Source organism: Pocillopora verrucosa, chromosome 8 (genome assembly GCF_036669915.1).
Source record: "Pocillopora verrucosa isolate sample1 chromosome 8, ASM3666991v2, whole genome shotgun sequence".
NCBI classification, from domain to species: Eukaryota; Metazoa; Cnidaria; class Anthozoa; order Scleractinia; family Pocilloporidae; genus Pocillopora; species Pocillopora verrucosa.
In genome coordinates, this window is record NC_089319.1 from 20,739,385 (window position 1) to 20,757,664 (window position 18,280).

At 38.0% G+C, this 18,280-nt stretch overlaps 1 long non-coding RNA gene across 2 annotated transcripts in view; it reads right to left on the minus strand.

Annotated features, from left to right (window-relative positions):
- LOC136283130 (uncharacterized) overlaps nt 1–18,280 on the minus strand; it is a 76,226-nt gene that overhangs the window by 329 nt on the left and 57,617 nt on the right. For both annotated transcript variants that reach the window (XR_010718581.1, XR_010718579.1), the window contains exons 3-4: nt 10,784–10,883; nt 1–1,305 (exon numbers count right to left, since the gene is read on the minus strand). The exon at nt 1–1,305 is cut by the window's left edge and continues 329 nt beyond it. This is a non-coding gene — a long non-coding RNA (uncharacterized lncRNA). The remainder of the gene's footprint in view (nt 1,306–10,783; nt 10,884–18,280) is intronic.

An 18,280-nucleotide genomic window follows, 5' to 3' on the forward strand; every position in this document is an offset into this window, starting at 1 on the left:
AACAGTAATTCCGGTCCTGCTTCTGATCACTACGTTGTTATAAATGATACAATTCAAGATATACAAGCATTACGAGTTCTGTTTTAAATCAAATCTATCCGTTGTGTAATGGAGTCCTTAGACTTAATAATAGATCTTTACTCCTATTTGTCCGTTCCAGCCTTGAGCTGCATTTGTCCAGAACACAAAGGGAAGACATTTAACAACGACATAATTTAATTACTTCAGGTTCTCCAATAAAACGTCGTAATATTCTGACTTCAAGTCAATCTCATGAAACGTGAGCTTCAGAAACGAGAAACAAACCATCAGCCTCTAGTAACTAGAAAGCAACCGTGCCCGATTGACCACGGCTTGGGTAATCACTTCGATGAATCACGAACAAAGAACCATTCGCGAACGCGAAAGAACGACGCGCGATTTGATATATATATATACACTTAAACTATTTCCTACTATTACATACTTTAGTCGTATAATTACTGATTAAGATAGATGGAAGCCATTATTAATGAAAAATTTACCTCTGACCTGAAGTTTCTCTTCTGCATTGTATTTAATTGAATTATGTCGTTCAGTATTATACTTCAGATTAACCAATCCTTTAAATCAATCAGTATTCTGGTTAGCACCGATTTACGGCTGGTCCAGATGTCTCATTTAGCAATAACTAACTTGCAATTTCAAACTTACTTTATCCAATTTACCTACTAAAATATCTTGGAAAGTGAGTTCAACATTTTCACCAGAAAGCCCAAACCAAATTATTTTAAAAGCTTTCCAAAACTGATTAGAATAAGAACAATCATAAAAAAGGTGATGAACCGTTTCGGAACTATCTCTTCAAGAGGTGCAAAGATCTGGGACGTAATCTATTTTGACTAAACGAGAATTCGTGAAAATTTGTTGGAAGTAGGATATAGCAGGTTAGTGTCATTACATTGACCAATGAAAAAATGAGACGCAGTTGGAGAAAAGGAAAGGAAGAGAAAAAGCACTCATTTTGTAAACCTAATCCAAGTTAATGATTTTGAAGGCTCAATAGTGATGAATTTATCTCGAGCTGTTCGGAAACCAATGGAAATAAAAAATTGATGATAAAATAGCTTTAAGATAAACGTAGGAAAAAATGTTCTGATGTATAATTAAATTTTCTTATTAATGGCTCTTGTATATTTTGTACTACTTTCCCAAGAAATAATACCTGCCCAAATTGCCACTTTGAATTGAGGGCAGTGCGAAAATTATTCACATTCACTTGATCACTCTGGACCGCTACTCTTCCTTCTGCTCTTGAGATGTTAACTGAAAGAAGAAACAAAAACCAAAAGCAGCACAGTGAAAAGGTTCATTCATTTTTCCTCAATTCAGATTACACAAAAGTTAAAAAAAATTCCTTCATATACATCATAACACTTCCTTTGCTAATTTGAGTCCCAGCTCTCTCGCAGATCAGAGACTGTCAATGTGATTTTTACCGGTTGTCATGCAATATTTCATCGGGCATGAGATCGTGTTAACGATCAAAACAAAATTAAATTCGAGGTTGTTATATGCGGGTTTCCACTGTATTTTAAAACTGTCCGTGTAGGCGAAAATCATCGAAAGTGACATGATTTATTTGAAACCTAGAGGCTGGCTCACTAGTCGAAAGATTCTTCGAGATCTGGAACTCTTCGCAAAGGGTTCGAATAAGGTGATTTGAAAGACCTTTAAACCGTTTGACGGTTAATGTTGAGCAGCTCTATTGATGGTTGACCGCTGAGCGCGCCACTTTTCTTTGAGGTAAGCAGCTATATGGTTGACATTCGCTTATGATGATTCACGTAAAATCTCGAGGCCAATAGTATACTCAGGCAAGTAAGGAGAAAGAGGAATCAACCCATTAACCTCTAGAGTGACTAGCATCTAGTTTCTCCTTACAATATCACCCCTGAATCCAACATAAACGTCATGAGAATAAAGGAAATGATCACCAACAAAAGAAGCTCTTGGTTGTTAGACAGCTTTTCCTTGTTAGGATCTTAGGAAATGTATTGGGAATAGTATGGAGAATATGCATTTTGATGTTAGGGTGTAAAGGTTTAAGAAGAAAGCGACGCAAGACGAGGACTTTAGTCACGAAAGTACATTATCCGCCCCCACTTCAAACCATACAAACTCTCTTATAAAAACGTTACAACTTGCTTAATGACTGCCGAACAGAGGTTGCCGACTTAGAGATTTACGCCAAATGTTTATTCAGTCACCACTGCGCTCCAAACGGTCGAAGCCTGGAGTGCTGACTTCATGAATAACAACGCTCTAAGTTGCAACCAATTTGTCACCATGACGACTTGCAAAAGATTTGGCAACTACATTTGCAACCCGAGACGCTAATTTGGAGACCCGACTATGTTGGGCGTTCATGAAGTTTCTTGAAACTTCTTTATAACTTAGTTTTTACGTCCTGACGTCAAAGGAGACAATCGTTTACATGAAATATTATTTATATTTCGTCGTGTTGCTCACAAAACTTTGCAGCTTTCCTCTAAGTTGCGTATTACTAGTTCGTAAGGTAAAATTGCACAAAGTAACCACTTCCCAGATGAAATTGGACTCGACTCTATTAATAAAGAAGGTAAGTAGGTATTAATAAAGAAGGTAAGTTTCTAAAGAAACTGTGGTGCTGCGTTGGAGGGAGAGTATAGCAGATAATTTAGTATTGTCAACTGGGTTGATAACGTAAATTGGCCACCGTAAAGGGTTTAAAGGCTGACATTTCGAGAGTTAGCCCATCGTCAGAGCGATTGGAGGAATTGTAGGTTGAGTATGGGTTTATAGTCGCAAAATGGAGCTACGCTATTGGTGGGGATATGGCGACGAGAAAACAAAAATAAATTAGTTGAATGAAAAGCGCTCGTTACTACCAAGGGGATCAAGAGAGCCAATTTGAAAGGTAAATTTTAGTTCTAGAGTTTCGCGGCTTCCCGAACTGCCTAGATGTAAGGAAAGGCCACAAACTGCCATATGCTGCTTAGAATGATTAGGGAGATTTTAAGTGTTTCGCGGCTGGTTTGGGTGCGTCCTTATCATTTCTTTCTACGTCGCGAAGGTGTTCTCGGAATCGGTCACCTAGTCGACTTCCTGTTTCACCAATGTATAACTTTATGCAATAAGTGCAAGTTATGCAGAAAATGATATTGGTGGAAGCGCACGTAAAGTGATCTGTGATCTTAATGGATCTCTTGGGTCCCGACATTTTCTCCCCGTTATGAATGAAAGAACAAGTTTTGCATCGTGAGCGAGCGCATTTGAAAGTTCCAGGTTAGTCAATGGTTTGAAAATGAACTTCTAACCAAAAAATTGCCTATTGTTTTTTCACGTTTGAATGAAATTGGTGTCAGCCGCTTTAATAACCATATCTTTGGGTTTTTTAGACTTTTCAGTGCCGACCACTCTTTCGAGGAAAGGTTGGTAAAATTTGGTGTTACGATTGAATTTAAGTTTGTTGATATCGTGGCAACATTTTTAAGTGTTTTGAAAGTATCTCAGTTAGAGGTGTTAGAATCACCCTCTTTCTCGCAAAGGCGGCCTTCAGTTGAACGCGGCGAAGGAATTTTTCAACGTCTTGCTTAACTAAAAATTCGTCGGTTTTTTTTGGAAATGGGAACAAAATTTAAGCCCTTACTGAGAACTAATTTTTCTGAATCGGAAAGTGGTAAAATTTTCTGGAATGGTAAATACAGTTTTGAGGCTTTACACACGTAACAGATGATTTTCTCATGGCAATTGATAAGAGTGAAGTGTCCGTTATCGTGCTACTAGATATGTCCACGGCATTCGATAGTATCAGACATGATCTTTGTCCTTCAGAAGTTACAGAGCATAGGTGTTGCCTCTTCGAGCTTGGAGTGGTTTCATAATTGAAATTGACCTGTCTGGTCGTAGCCAGCGAGTGCGCATTGGGGATGCTATCTCAGACCCGCTCCCTCTTAAATACGGGGTTCCTCAGGGTTCTATCTTGGGGCCTGTGTTATTTACCATCTATGTAAATGATCTCTTGTCCGTTCCAGCCCACTGCAAGTCTGTGTGCCACGTCGATGACTGTAAACTATACCTATCCTTTCGCTCAACTGACATCGCTCGCGTATTTGGTTATCTGAACGAAGATTTGAGAGAAATTTGCCGATAGTGCTGTCAGAATTCCCTTTTAATAAACCCAGCTAAAACTAAAATCTTACTAGTTGGTGTTCCTCAACTACTGCGGAAATTGCCTCCAACGTCAATTTCACTCTTGGGAAAGGAAATAACACCAGTCCCTGTGGCAAAGGACTTTGAGTCTACATCGACCAGTCCTTAACATATAACGATAATGTTGCTAAAACTACTTCTAACTGTATTTTCAAGCTAGTACAGATCAGCAGGATTAAACACCTCTTGGACAGGAAAACCCTTTTACTTTTGATGAACGCTTTTGTTTTTAGTACAATGTATTATTGTTCAACTGTATGGGCCAACACATCTCAAAGAAATATAAAGAAGCTTCAGCTAGTGCAGAACTTTGCTGCCCGTATTGTATTAGGTTTTAAGAAATTTGACCACATCTCCCAAGGCATAAAATCTCTTAATTGGCTCACTGTTAAGGAGAGACTTTATTTTAACGATGCTGTAATGGTATTTAAATGTGTAAATAATTTAGTTCCTGAATATCTGGCTAACATGTTTGTCCCACGATCTCGTATTCATAGTAGGGTAACAAGATCATGTAATCTGCTCCACATCCCACGAGGCCGCCTGTCCTCTGGGCAACGTGCATTCACGTATCGCGGACGCAAATTGTGGAATAACCTCCCAAATGATCTAAAAGCGGCTGAGAATGTAAACGCCTTGTAATGCGCTCCTTAGTGGAAATGTCACGCACAGGTGAATCATTTTAATCTTCTACTCTTGTCTAATTTTTGTTTTAGTTCACTAGTGTTTTTAACGTGTACTGGCCTTTTGTATTTTTATTGTACTAGCCTTAGTTTTCACATATATATTTTTAGGCCAATACAAAGTTACTATAATATTACAATAATTTTAATGTAGGCTTTGTAACTGAAAAACCCAGCTTGGGAGTTGCAATAAACGTATGTATGTATGTATGTATGTATGTATGTGGTGATTTGAGGACCGATAAGTTGGTCGAGTTTTTGGGCTTTAATTTGGTGCAAATGGTTAAAAAGTTTAGAATTGGCATCCTGAATTTTGGCACGAATAGATTGTACTAAAACAGCTGGACAGATTTTGAAAAGCGGTAATGTAGAATTTATTCATTGAGTTCGTAACCTTTTTGACACACAGCTCTGATTGTGATTCTCATATATTACGTGAAAAAGAATTTTGGGCGCACTGAATTTGGTGACGATATTGATTAGAATGGGAAAAAGAAGGAACATAAATATTCAGACTCTATCGGTGGCTGTGGGCCACCGATAAAAAAGGAATTATGAAAGGGTCAGAGCGATTGACGAAGAGCTAACGCTCGAAACGTCATATTTTAAACAATTTAGCGGTCCCTCGTAATGCTTTGTGCGCTTGGCGCAATGGATTGTGCTTCTCCTCGATAGTGAGAGGTTGAGGGATCGACTCCGCGCGGGAACAAGATATTAAACTTTTTTGTTTTTGTTTCCCTATTTTTTTAAATGTATTCTTCACAAGCATATGTTTTCTTTTTTCATCCGGAATGTCGCCTTTTTCAAAACAGAAAACGGCATTCTAGAAGCCTATTACCGACGCAAGTTACTACAACAACGTTTGCATATGAGGCCCCTAAGAATGATGACAATGTTCCCGGATGGACTAACGGCCACAACAACAAGGAATTAGCCTATGTGTAGCCGTACCCTACCTTCCTCCTTCCCAGATAAAACGGACGCTAATCGCGTTCTGTGAGGTCACTCTTTTGCATGAAAATATGTGACTTTTTATTGGTTAACCCCTTTTGTCGATTCCTTCGTCAATTCGGTTGGCTAGAATCGGTATCTTATTTTCATATTAACGAACAAGATGGTGAACAAAATGCTTTCATGGTCAACTTTTCAGACAACAGCGATCTACGACGAGGTTTTAAGGTAAGTTTGGGCGACTTCTGGGATAGAGACATTTTCAAGAAGAGCAGGAGAAAGCGATAGATATGTTTTTCGAAGGTAACGATGTCTCCGTTTCGTTACCAACTAGCTATGAAAAATATCAAGCTGCGCCTGTGATCGATTGCCTCTCTTCTCTTGAAGAAACCGGTCACTATATTAATTGTGCCGCCCGTTTGAGCTCTCACAGAAGACCAGGTGCGCTATCTTAAAGAACTTGGGCAAAGAAGATTGCCCGTCTTCAACTTTCGGTCTCTTTGCGAACGGTGCTGCGAAGCTATTAAATTAAAGCTAGTTGTTTATTGCACCGATTCCTTCGACTGAGAAGAGAGTCGCTCTTTCTTCACCATTGCAGCGTAACTATCTCTTAAAGAAATCTGTAAAAAACATTGGGATTCTGCAGCAAATGGTCCAACTTTTATCAACGACCGTGGCGCCGTTTACGTATGCAAGCAGAAACCACGTGGACGTTAAAATCTAGTTTCGCTAGCGCGATGCTAATCGAACATCGTCCTTTTTCTTACTCTAGACCAAAGATCGCTCTTAATCTTTTACTATATCCTTAGAGCAAAGTATATATTTGAACTCGAACGCTGAATTGCAAATTTCCCCGAAAAATGGAAAATGAATTCACTTCAAAGTTGTTGTTTATCTCAATAACCTTCAGGCTAACACGTGCCACTTCGCAAAAAAATATTATTAGGTGACATTATTTTGCACAAATTAGTGACGTCACAGAACACGACACGCTTCCGTTTCACCTTAAGGGGGAGGGTACGGCTTCACGTAGGCTTCAAGGAATCTCCGTTGCCATGTGCACCGTTGACTCGAAAATTTAAACGATAAAACGTAACGGTCAGCCTTCAGGCATTATGATAAAGGTAAAATCGAATAGGGAAAAGTAACCGGCCTCAAGCAACCTTCATTCCGCTTTCCTCAAAGCTGGCTTCTGGAAAGACAGAAATCGTCTGGGCAAGAAGATTACAAGGATTCGTCCATCATCACCACGGCGGGGAAATTGAGTACAGTACCGTCATAGAGCAAACGTCGCCGATGAATACCGTAGATTTCAAATATAATAAAACTACTTTTTGCGCACTTTTACCTAAAATAATCAGGCGAAATTCACTCATTTTGGTGCTGCTGTGTTTTGCTACGAACGAATCGCGAATGCACGCTTGGGACCACAGAACAGGATTCCCGTTTACCTTTGGTGGGTTAGAGAGGTTTGTGCTCGAATTTTAAATATCAGTGCAGAGTACGATTAATGTGTATGTAAGTCTATTGCTAAGTCAAGTACGATTATGATTGCTGCTTGAAGCTAACTGAGAAGTATGCTAAATTGTATTGATTTCTATCGTCCAGCCTCTGGAATCCGCTAGGATGGCTCAATCACAGATTCCTGTAACCCACCAGACCGACCAAAGACGGTGACCTTGTAAGAAACGGCCAGCAAATTGTCAAAGAAACACGGTTTAGGTTGTTAGTTGGACGCCGTTCTAGCGGCACATCACTTAGCGTGACTTAAAACATAGCGTGAGTTATGCAAGTCACGCAATGAAATCCCGGGCGTCCTGCACACGTTCAAAACCTGGGGTATTGTCAAAATACAACGTTAATGAGAACAATAGAGGTTGATAACTGCACCAATCGCAATGTGACTCGTAGACGCATGCAAGGCAAAAGGCTCATTCATCCGGGCGCTTTCAACATTTCCTTGATTAAGGCGTCAGCTATACTTCAAGCAAATAGGTGAGTTTCCCTTGACGAATTGGCACCTCACCACTCGTTATTTTCTAGGGTGCGTTCGGTTTTCACCTTACAGAGATTGATCGAGCAAACAATTACGCAATGCACACATAAAGTACAGTTTTAAAGCCGTAGATGAAGTCACACCTTAACAACACTACGAAAACTCAATTAAATTTAACAGAGTAATTTAGTATTATAAACTGAGTTGATAAAGTAAATTGACCACCGTAAAGAGTTTAAAAGCTGACGTTTCGAGCGTTTGCCCTTCGTCGGCATCTTAGAATACGACAACGCCCTTCTAACCAATTGCCTTTACAAAACAGATTAGGCTCTCACAAACTCGTCTTCTTTTTCAGCTTAAGTCTCGAAGAGATGGATCAAAGAGAAACGGTGAGTAGTTAGTACACGCAAAAGCAATCCAAGCATATATAGGCAAACAATAAAAGTACAGCCATTGAACACTAAGCTCCCTTCTATTGTTTGCCACACGACTGATTACATACTCGTCAGTTTGCCACACGATATCAAAATACCTGCCTCTAAGGTTTTGAACACAGTTACAGGCGCAAATAAATCGATTGTAGGGTGCACTTAGAAGCCTGAGGAAACGAAATATTTGATTTACAATATGTAAAGAGTAACAAATTTTGTTGTCCTCAATTTATTTCAGGGAAATCAACGCCAAACGTAAGTAGATATCCTTTATTTGATTTCCTATTCACACGTACAGAAGTATTTACTAGCAATCCACTTGCTTACTCGAATATAAGCACAAGGAAACAGAGACTGCGTCTTACGTTCACGAATAGCTTAGAGGGTTATTTGCAAAACCAAACATCGCGAAGAAATAGTTACTGTCACTTATTCACTGATATCGATATGTATTCATCACTCTTAAAAGCACTTCACTCCTCAAAGCAATACAAATGTAGTTATGTCTCGTGGTTGTCTGAGCATATTCATTTCTCACCTATTTCTCGTAAAGTTATTCACGAAAACGTGTTTTGTTCTCAAACATCAGCTCGTAGTTGATATTCATTTGTGTCCCCATCACTGGTCTGTTTGTCAAAGTATTAAAAGTTGTAAGTACAAAAAACGTCTTAGATGCACCTGGATATCTAAGGGTACAAAGAAGCACTGCGCAAGTGAATTGTCTTACTCTAGACACCAACACACTGACAGAATTGGGCTAAAATTCACACCACTAACCTCAAGGTCCAACACACTAATCATGAGGCCCCAGAATTTCTCACAATGAAATCTTACATTCAGCAATTAACGCCTCATGACATGTACATTCACCCAGAAAAACTATTTACTTGCAAATCTATCAAATATTTTTGATTTCAGTCTGAAACCTTAGTTCAGCACAACGAAAGTTAGTATTGAAATTGTAATTAAAGGAGATAGAGCCTTTTCAAGCTTTGCTCTTGCAAATTATTTTGCCTCTAGAACAAACTGAGTCCAAAAACAAACATTCAAACATATCTTCACACCAGATGGTATTGTTTTTTTCATACAGTCGAACCAGTATTTAAGCAATCACCCTGTATTAAGCAGTCAGTTGTCAAAGTCACCAATTTGTTTACCATCAATCATGGTAATTTTCACCTCTAATGAGTAGCAATATCTATGAAGTGGTCATGGTCACCTTTGAGTGAGTCCCAACAGCCTGTTTGTATTGTCTTTCACCTGTATTGAATGGTCACTTAGCCCTTTAATCTCTAAGACTGACTAACATCTAATTTCTCCATACCCCATACACCCCTAAATCAAACATTAAGGTGATGAGAAAAGAGGAAATACTAGAGCAGCTCTTGATTATCAAACAAATTCTCCTTGTCAGCACCTTAGGAAATGTATGGTGAATAGTATTGAGAATATGGATACTGATGTTAGGGTGTAAAGGGTTTAAGTGGAACCATTTCAATGAAACTAAGAATAATCGTTCAAGTAAAATTCAATTCAAGTTTTTCTCTCAAAATCATTGTTTGTAGTATTTTTGAGCAAATGTTTGTAAAGGTAATCACATGATTTTTCTCGTGCAATTTGGAATAAATAAGCACTTTTCAAAGACCACAAATTGCACTTGCCCATAAAAGAGTTTAAAGTCCAGCTAAACAGTTCTAGGAATTGTTCAGTCTGGTTTGTTACTTCTCTGCACTAAATTAACCCTCTTCTGCATTGAATTACCTGAAAACTGCATTTATCTTAACCAACCAGAACTGAGTAATTTTTCATGAAAATTATTAGTAAATTAAGTGGTCAATTATGGCATTTTTTTGATCCTTTTTTTATTTTCACCCTTCTTCATTGAAAACTTTATTTAGCAGTCAACCTGTATTAATCAGTCACCTCACCCCATTCTCCCAGAAGTGATTAACATGAAACTTCTCCCCACAATATACATAAATTATCCAGCAAAGGACTAATGAGAATACCCAACCTTATCAGGCAAATTCCCCTCATTTATTTGCCAGGAATTGTGTAAAAGCTAGAGGTGAGAATTAACAATCAGATCTTGGGAGTTATGAGTTATATAGGGTTAACACAGATTTGACTGCATTAGATAATTGTATAATCAAGTAGAGGGTAGGAAGGGAGGCCTACACTTGAATTCTTCTCCTAATATGCAGAGTCCTCATTCATGGAGCAGCCAATTTGAGGATTCATGGCAATCAATCCATGCTTTTTCAAAGGTTGTTTCATTCAACACAGATTATTGCCAAATACAATTATACAGCTTTTATTTCTGTTATGGAATTTCAGACCTCCCACATTTTTAGTAAACACTTGCATTTTTATGTTAAATATGTCCTGACTTGATATAACTTAACTGTAACTACATGTATAACTACCAATGGTGTAAATATGAGAGTTTTAATTTCTAGAATAATAATTTACATGGCAATTGTACTTACTGTGTCCTCCATGACCTACATTCTTCTAGGCCTCCAAGGGATGAGTTGGTCTGGTGGATCACATCTCACAATCCAATTTCACATCTTGAAGAGGTAAAAACTGAAAAACAATAATAAACTGTTTCAAAATATATCATACCCCTTCACTCCAAAGATCTTATTATTGGTTCTTCTTACTTTTTGCTCTACGATTCTTATGATGTTGGTTCAGAGAATTTAGTTTTGAACTAATAATCCCCCAATAATAGTTTTTTAAATTCTCATTAGTTTTCTGCTTAATACTGTAATGATATTGCAAGGAGAAGTTCTGTCTTGATCACTCATGGAAGTAAAAGGACCAAGTTGGTTTATTTCAAACATATATATTAATGTTTTCATCCTAAAACTTATAAGCCACTACAAGGAAAGGATAATTACAATTACTTGTCACAGAGGCTTTGTAACTATGTAACTGAATGAATGAAACAACACCCTTAGCCTTTGCATCCTAACTTGGCAAGGGAACTAAAACCCCTATTTTGATATCATACAGAATATTACTTTTGACTTTGTATAGTGTTTTAAGTGACAGACAGCATCACACAAAATTAAAGGGAAAATTAAACCTGTCAGTAAAGAAATACAAATAACCACATTGATCAAAGGAAAAGTCAGTAATTTCCCAAGACCATAAGCACTTGGATATTGACAACTTGGATCTTAATCAAGTACATAGATTTCAATTCATGTTTCATTCTCCATTTACAGCCAACAGAAAATGAAAATAAATTAAGGTAAGATGTAAGTGAAAAAAATTTAACTAAATTTCCTACTGTATGCTGGATGTACATCCCAGCTGAACTGTACAGTAACGTATTTATGATTCTTCAGAGAAAAACAATTGACTTTCTGACTGCTTTGCATAGACCCAAATTGTATTGGGAGGCAACAGATGGCATGTTACAATTTGCTATTCACTCTTTGGCAGGCTAAAGAATTCAGTTTGAAATATATTTTTGTAAATAACTCGCATACCTTTTGATATTTCACAAAACTTTCTCCCAAGAACTGGAGCTGACATAAAAATGTTGAGCTTTACATAAAAAAAGTTGGCCCTTGAAGGTCTACCATATCCTTATCCCTTTAACCCCTAAAAGTGACTAGCATCTTATTTCTCCTTACATTATAACTAGTGATTCACACATTAATGTCATGAGAATACAGAAAATGATCACAAACTAAAGAAACTCTTGACTGTTAGACAAATTCTCCTTGTCAGCATCTTAGTAAATGTACAGAGAACAGTATGGAGAATATGAAAACTGATGTTAGGATGTAAAAGGTTAAGGGATCTAGATTTGTACAATCTACATGATGCAAGAAGGGATGGTATAAACTTGTCAGGGTTGATGAGCCACAAGGACTGTGTAATAGTCTTCCAACTTCCTTTGTACTGTCGTTGGTTTACTCTGAGAAATGCCCCTTAACTCCCTTATCTACATCAAGTCATCAACTAGTTAAGAATTTACCCACTATTCTTAATTTTTTTAATTTCAGGAAAATGATAGCTATCTGGCTATCACAAAAAACCAAGGTAAGATATGGCTATGATACAAATCAATATCATTATTCATACATGTAGTTCACAGACATGAAGTGTCTGAATAATATTGCACCTTTTAAGTTCACATGGCTCATTTAAGAAACTTTCAATCAAAAGCAAGACTGCAGATTCTTCCCTCATGACAGAGTAACCCTGTTTCTATTCCTACAAAAAAAAAAACAACCCAAGCAACACAGCACACTCTTGCCCCTTTACCATTCCCCAATACACTGACCACACATCCCTAGAGTAGATCTGCTTAACATGTAACACCCAGAAGTGATTAACATGGAACTTCTCCCTGTAATATCTGTATATTATCCAGCAAACAGGTATTAAGAATACTCAAACTTATCAGTTAAAAGTTTATATCTTGATCTAACACAATTTTTCCAACTAATTTACAAGGAAATGTGTAGCAGCTAGAAGGGAGAATTGACAATTATATCTTGGGAGTTAAAGGGTTAACAAGCATGATCCTAACAAAAAAATTCTTTGATTCTTTTACCAAAATAGGTGACTCAACCTGAACTGTAAAAGCAGAGATCAATTTAGCTAATAAAATTTTGATCTTATTATATAGTAAGCAATTAAAGTATTTTTGTATCACAAGAATGATGTGATTCCATTTTATGGCTTTTGAGAAAGAGAGTGTTTTTTGCCATTTTCATCATCAATATTGTTTTAAATTAGCAGTGAGCTAATGAGTTACAGACTGATGCAGCACAAATACGTATTTTCTTTCTTTGTGAAAGTAATCAAGTCTTGCAACATTATATTTTTGTTATGTAAGTAACTATATATTTTTAAAATGCAATAAAGATTTCTTAAATTCATTTTATAGCTTTTGAGAAAGACAATGATTTGCTTCATTCTTATCAATAATATTGTTGTAAGCTAGTTAAACATTAATTAAAAAATTAACCATCCTCCTCAGTTGCAGTCTGATGCAGTGTGAATATGTATTTGCTTACTTTGCAGAAGTAATCTATCATCACAACATATTTCCAAAGCTTTCAGGTGGATAGACATTCGGAAACATAAATGTTTGCAAAGATGACAAAATATCATCACCAGTTCACACAAAAATCAAGGTTTCAATAACCAGAGAAAAGAGGAACATTAAAAAATAAATTATCAATAACACTCTTGGAAAAAATATTACAAGGAAAAAAAGGACAAGAAAGAAACCCAGGATGCAAAAAATTATTTCGAAACTGCAATGAGTGGGTGTATATCAACACAGTCAGAGCTAAATCCCCACAACTGAATTCAGTAGAAACATAATCATAAAATAACCTGGAAAATTCGCGTGCTCGAGTCAATACGAGAGTTAAATTGAGTGTATGAAAACTCTTTCTGTTGAGACATTTTACAGTTGGTTTTGACCTTCAGCAACAACAATAACAACAACAATCACCCTTTACGTTTAGACTCTCTTATCTCACCTACAATCATAAAACTTACTGGGTAAGAATGAACAATGATTCAAAACATCAAATACAAGGTTTGAATCAGTGCAACAACAGTGGTGCTCGGTCTTTATGGCTTCGCACAAAAATTTCGAATGTTTATGTTTTATGTCGCCATTTTTCCTTTGGCATTAAAATTACCTTCCTGGAAAAGAGTGGATCAGCAGTTAACCGCATCCAAATTCGTTTGCAAAGGTTGAACTCCATTGCTTAGACGAATACCTCTTTGCTCTAACATTACTCTTCTATCTGCTGCGCGTGACAAAAGTAATTCACTAAACTCTGCAATCTGATTGGCTCGGGGAACTGGCGGAATTTTCCCGTCAGGCCCGGCCCGCTTTGGATCAATTGGATCAGCAGGTCAGATGGCCACGATACTCTCCATGCATCATGCGACATATACAACTCAACAGAAACTCACGGGCACTGTTGGAAGGAGTGTCATGGAACTAGTTTCCATGACAAGATTACACTGACTTACTGAAAGCTAACCAAGGTATGATTCCGAAAAGGCTCAAAATTTAGCGGATACTTGTACGGTTGGGGGAAACTTTGTGCTCACGCGACTTCAAAGGGTCGTACTTTTGTTGGTCACATCTTCAACACATTTATAACAAACTTTACAAATGTATGGATAATAAAAATCGTTCACAGAATTGTAAACAATTATTCTATACCCTGAGCAGAAACGCAGCGCGTTTTCTCAACATAACTAACCGAACTTAATAATTTTTAGGGTTGATTGAGGGGGAAAGGAGTTTTTTTTTGGTGCGAGATTAAGTGTTTTTCATTTCCGTGTCCTGTGAAAATATGACCTTAAGACCCCGTGAAATGAGAAGGTTTTGCTTTTCGCGATATGAGAATTATCCTATTTTCGTGATGCGTTATTTCTACTTTCTGATGTGCGTGAAACATGCACAGGACCTTTCACCCCCTTCCTGATTGATTGATTACAATTGGACTTTCTATAAGAAATCAAGACGACAGGAAATTGCGGATATATCGCGCGCAACTCTCTGAAGAAGGCGAAGCGAAGCGAGTAAATAAAATTCAAATCGGACAGTTCTTAGAGCTTATATAGACTATGGAGAAAAATTAATTTGCCAATGAGGCATTTATTTTCCAATAATTTACTAATTAATCAGCCAGAACTTAGGTAAAATCTTTGGCGAGGAAGTTGCTCGGCTTACACTTTCAACTGGAAAAAAATGCTGCAAAGCAATGCGACAACACAAGTCTATCACGTAGTTGTGAGCCCGCACATCAGGATGCGGCTTCCTTTAAAAACGTTAAAACTAACACGGAGGGAAACTAAGTGTTCTTTCGGATATCCAGACTACGTTGTTTTTTAACGGCACATCAAAACGTGGCTTTGAGGCCAAGCTTTTTTTCCGGCTTTTAAAATCTGTCACAGGTAAAGTGTTATGTGAACTAAGCATCGGAAACGAACATCTATGAAGAGCAGGATCAGTTCGATTTTTACGTCAAATGGAACTGGTTACAAAAGCAGAAGAAACATTTGAAGGGATTCAGGGTAAAATTTCCTCACAGCCCCATACTGCATTATGCATTCAGTTCTTGGATAGAGAAAACAATGACAAAAACAATACATCGCCACTGGGAAAACAGATTTGTTTTACAATAGTATGGGGCTATGCGGAAATTTTACCGGATTCAGTCATATTGCAGTACTTGTTCCAGATGAGGTGAGCCTAAGTTCATTATTTCCATTTTGTTCCATTTCTGCTTTACCAAGTTTAAGTTAAAGCTTTCGGCATCCATCCGTTTGTAATTCGCTTGTGCACCGTTGCATGTCCACAATTTCTGCCCAAAACAATGTAGCGATGAAAATTTACATTAAAATAGATTGATGCACAAACCTATGTTATGGTTTTAAAATTTTGCATTAAATTATTCACCAAGAAAGTTTTCTTGTAGTCTGTTATTTATACAACTATTTGGTAATAGGACTTTGTCTCCTACAATCCAACATTAACTGTGCTTAATAATCTGTTCATGTTGTAAAAGAACATCTCAATAATGAAAACTCGTCCATGAAAAAACATCTCTATTCCTGCCAGAACAAAGAATATAAAGGCATTGGCGTCAAGATTATTATGAGTGAAAACGACCCTGATTATCTACGCCTTTATGAAGCATTTTACATTAGAAAGTGCAAGCTTACACTCAATTCCCGGGAAGGATGTAGTGAATTCGCATACCTTCTATTTTAGTATTTTATTTTATAGACCATTCTTTAGCGCTTTTAGAGGTCCCTTGTCTAGAGACAGTCCATCATTGGAGCCTTGTGTTCCATTCACAGCTTATTTCTATAGTTTTCATACGGAAGTCACATCTTTTAGACATTTCAACCTACTCTTTCTTCACATATATATATATAGTGCACACGAATATTTTTTCATCCCTGATGATGCCTTGATCGGCGAAAGCTTGAATTTTAGATTTTACTTTTTAAATAGCAGAGAAACAGTAGAGTTAATATGATTTGAATTTCACCGATTAAAGTTGATATTCTAACAAGCAAAGCTCAAGTGATCATTACAGTGCTCATAAATCCAAATTAGACTCATGCTAAGTGTTCACTCAATCTTAATCCCCAACCCAATTATTCCTGTAATAGTATTGTGGCTGACACCACAATGCAGGAAACTTACTGATGGATTGTTTGTGTTTTAAGAAAAAAAATTACACATTATTTGGCCTATAGCTTGATTTGTGATACTGTAACTTTAGCAACAACTTAGTGTACTTTTCACATAGTCTTTTCCTTGAATTTGATTGGTTTGCATGTTGTCAGTTGTTAAATCTTATTGGCCAGTTGGAAGTAACATTTTGGCACAACAAATATTGACTGGTGAGTTCTGGTGAGGTATAGCCAAACAAGGCATAGGCTAAGGACATTTTCTGTGGATCTTGAACATTCTGAATAACTGGTGACTTCCATGTTGATCTTTGTTGGCTTGACTTTGCAGTAGGTATCAAAGTACTGATCAACATGTCTGATCTATTCGTTAGTTTCTTAAATTGTTGCTCACCCTTGAGGGTAATTTTTCCCTATATTTCATTAAGCCTTTTTTTTTCACGCATCTTTCTTTTGATTGCAGCTTTTCTGAGAGAATCCTTCCTTGACTTAATAATAAACCGTTTAATCGTTTGTCTCACGATGTAGTCACTTAAGATGTAGATCACGACGTTTCGACTGCTTACTGCTGGTCTTTATCAGGCGATGTGGTCGACTGCTAATGCGTTGCTGTTTGTATTACGGCGATTTAATGCGATTGGCGGATTTCGATCCCATTGTTCCGGTTAGTACTGATTTTCCGAGTTGTCTTAATCCAAGTTGTTCCCTCGGCGGTCTGCTGTAGTACCGGTCTCTCTTTGTGTTTCTTGATCGTTGGTATTTACGCATCAGAAATTCCTGTTGATGGTACCAGAGTGAGGTCTTATGTGGGTAGCTTCCTTGACTCTTCGAGTGTACCAGTGTGAGCCTCGATCAATAAACTTTACTTCGTTCCAAAGCGAGCGGTGGCCAGTCTTGTTGGCGTGCTCAGAAACGGCCGAGGTCTGGGTACGGGCTAAACGTACGTATATCCCTCTCATGTTCCTTTATTTTAGAGGGAAGCCGCGTCCAGCCTTGCAGACCGCACGACGGTAACACCTGCTCAAATTGCAGACCTCTTAGACTTCGTATTGAGATCCACATACTCCCTGTATCACGGTTCGATCTACGAGCAGCGAGAGGGTTCAGCCATGGGGAGCCCGGTTTCCGTGGTTATCTCTGATTGCTAACCTCTACATTGAGGTGTTTGAAGAATAATCAATAGAATCTACAACATAGAAACCCAAGATCTGGAAGCGCCACACCTTCGCAATCTTGGATCGCAGTTATGTCCACTATTTCCTACAGCATCTCAACAGCCAGCAACCTACCATCCGATTCACCATGAAAACTGAGAACAACAGCAGGATCGCCTTTCTTGACACGTCAGGTACGAGGGATTCAGACAGACGCCTGACCACCAGTGTCAACAGAAAACCAATTCACACTGACCAGTACTTAGCGTGTGATTCAGACCACCCTCAATCAGTAAAGCGCGATATTGTTAGGTGTTTGCATAACCGGGCGAAGCGTCTCGTGACAAAACCATAAGTCATCTCCGAGGAAAAGAAACATTTGTCACCAGTTCTTGTTTCTAGCGGTTATCCCTCCTCCTTTGTACAGAAGGTTGCAAAAACAAGAAACTCCTCCCTGAGCAGAAAGCCTGTGACGCATTTCAAATCCGCAGCGGTTCTGCCTTGTGTAAAAGGTGTATCAGAGCCTCTTCGCCGTTGCCTACAACAACAAGGCGTCCGCGCAGACTTCAGGCTCGACACGACACTCAGATCGCATTTATTACGACCAAAGGACACTGTCAATCCGGT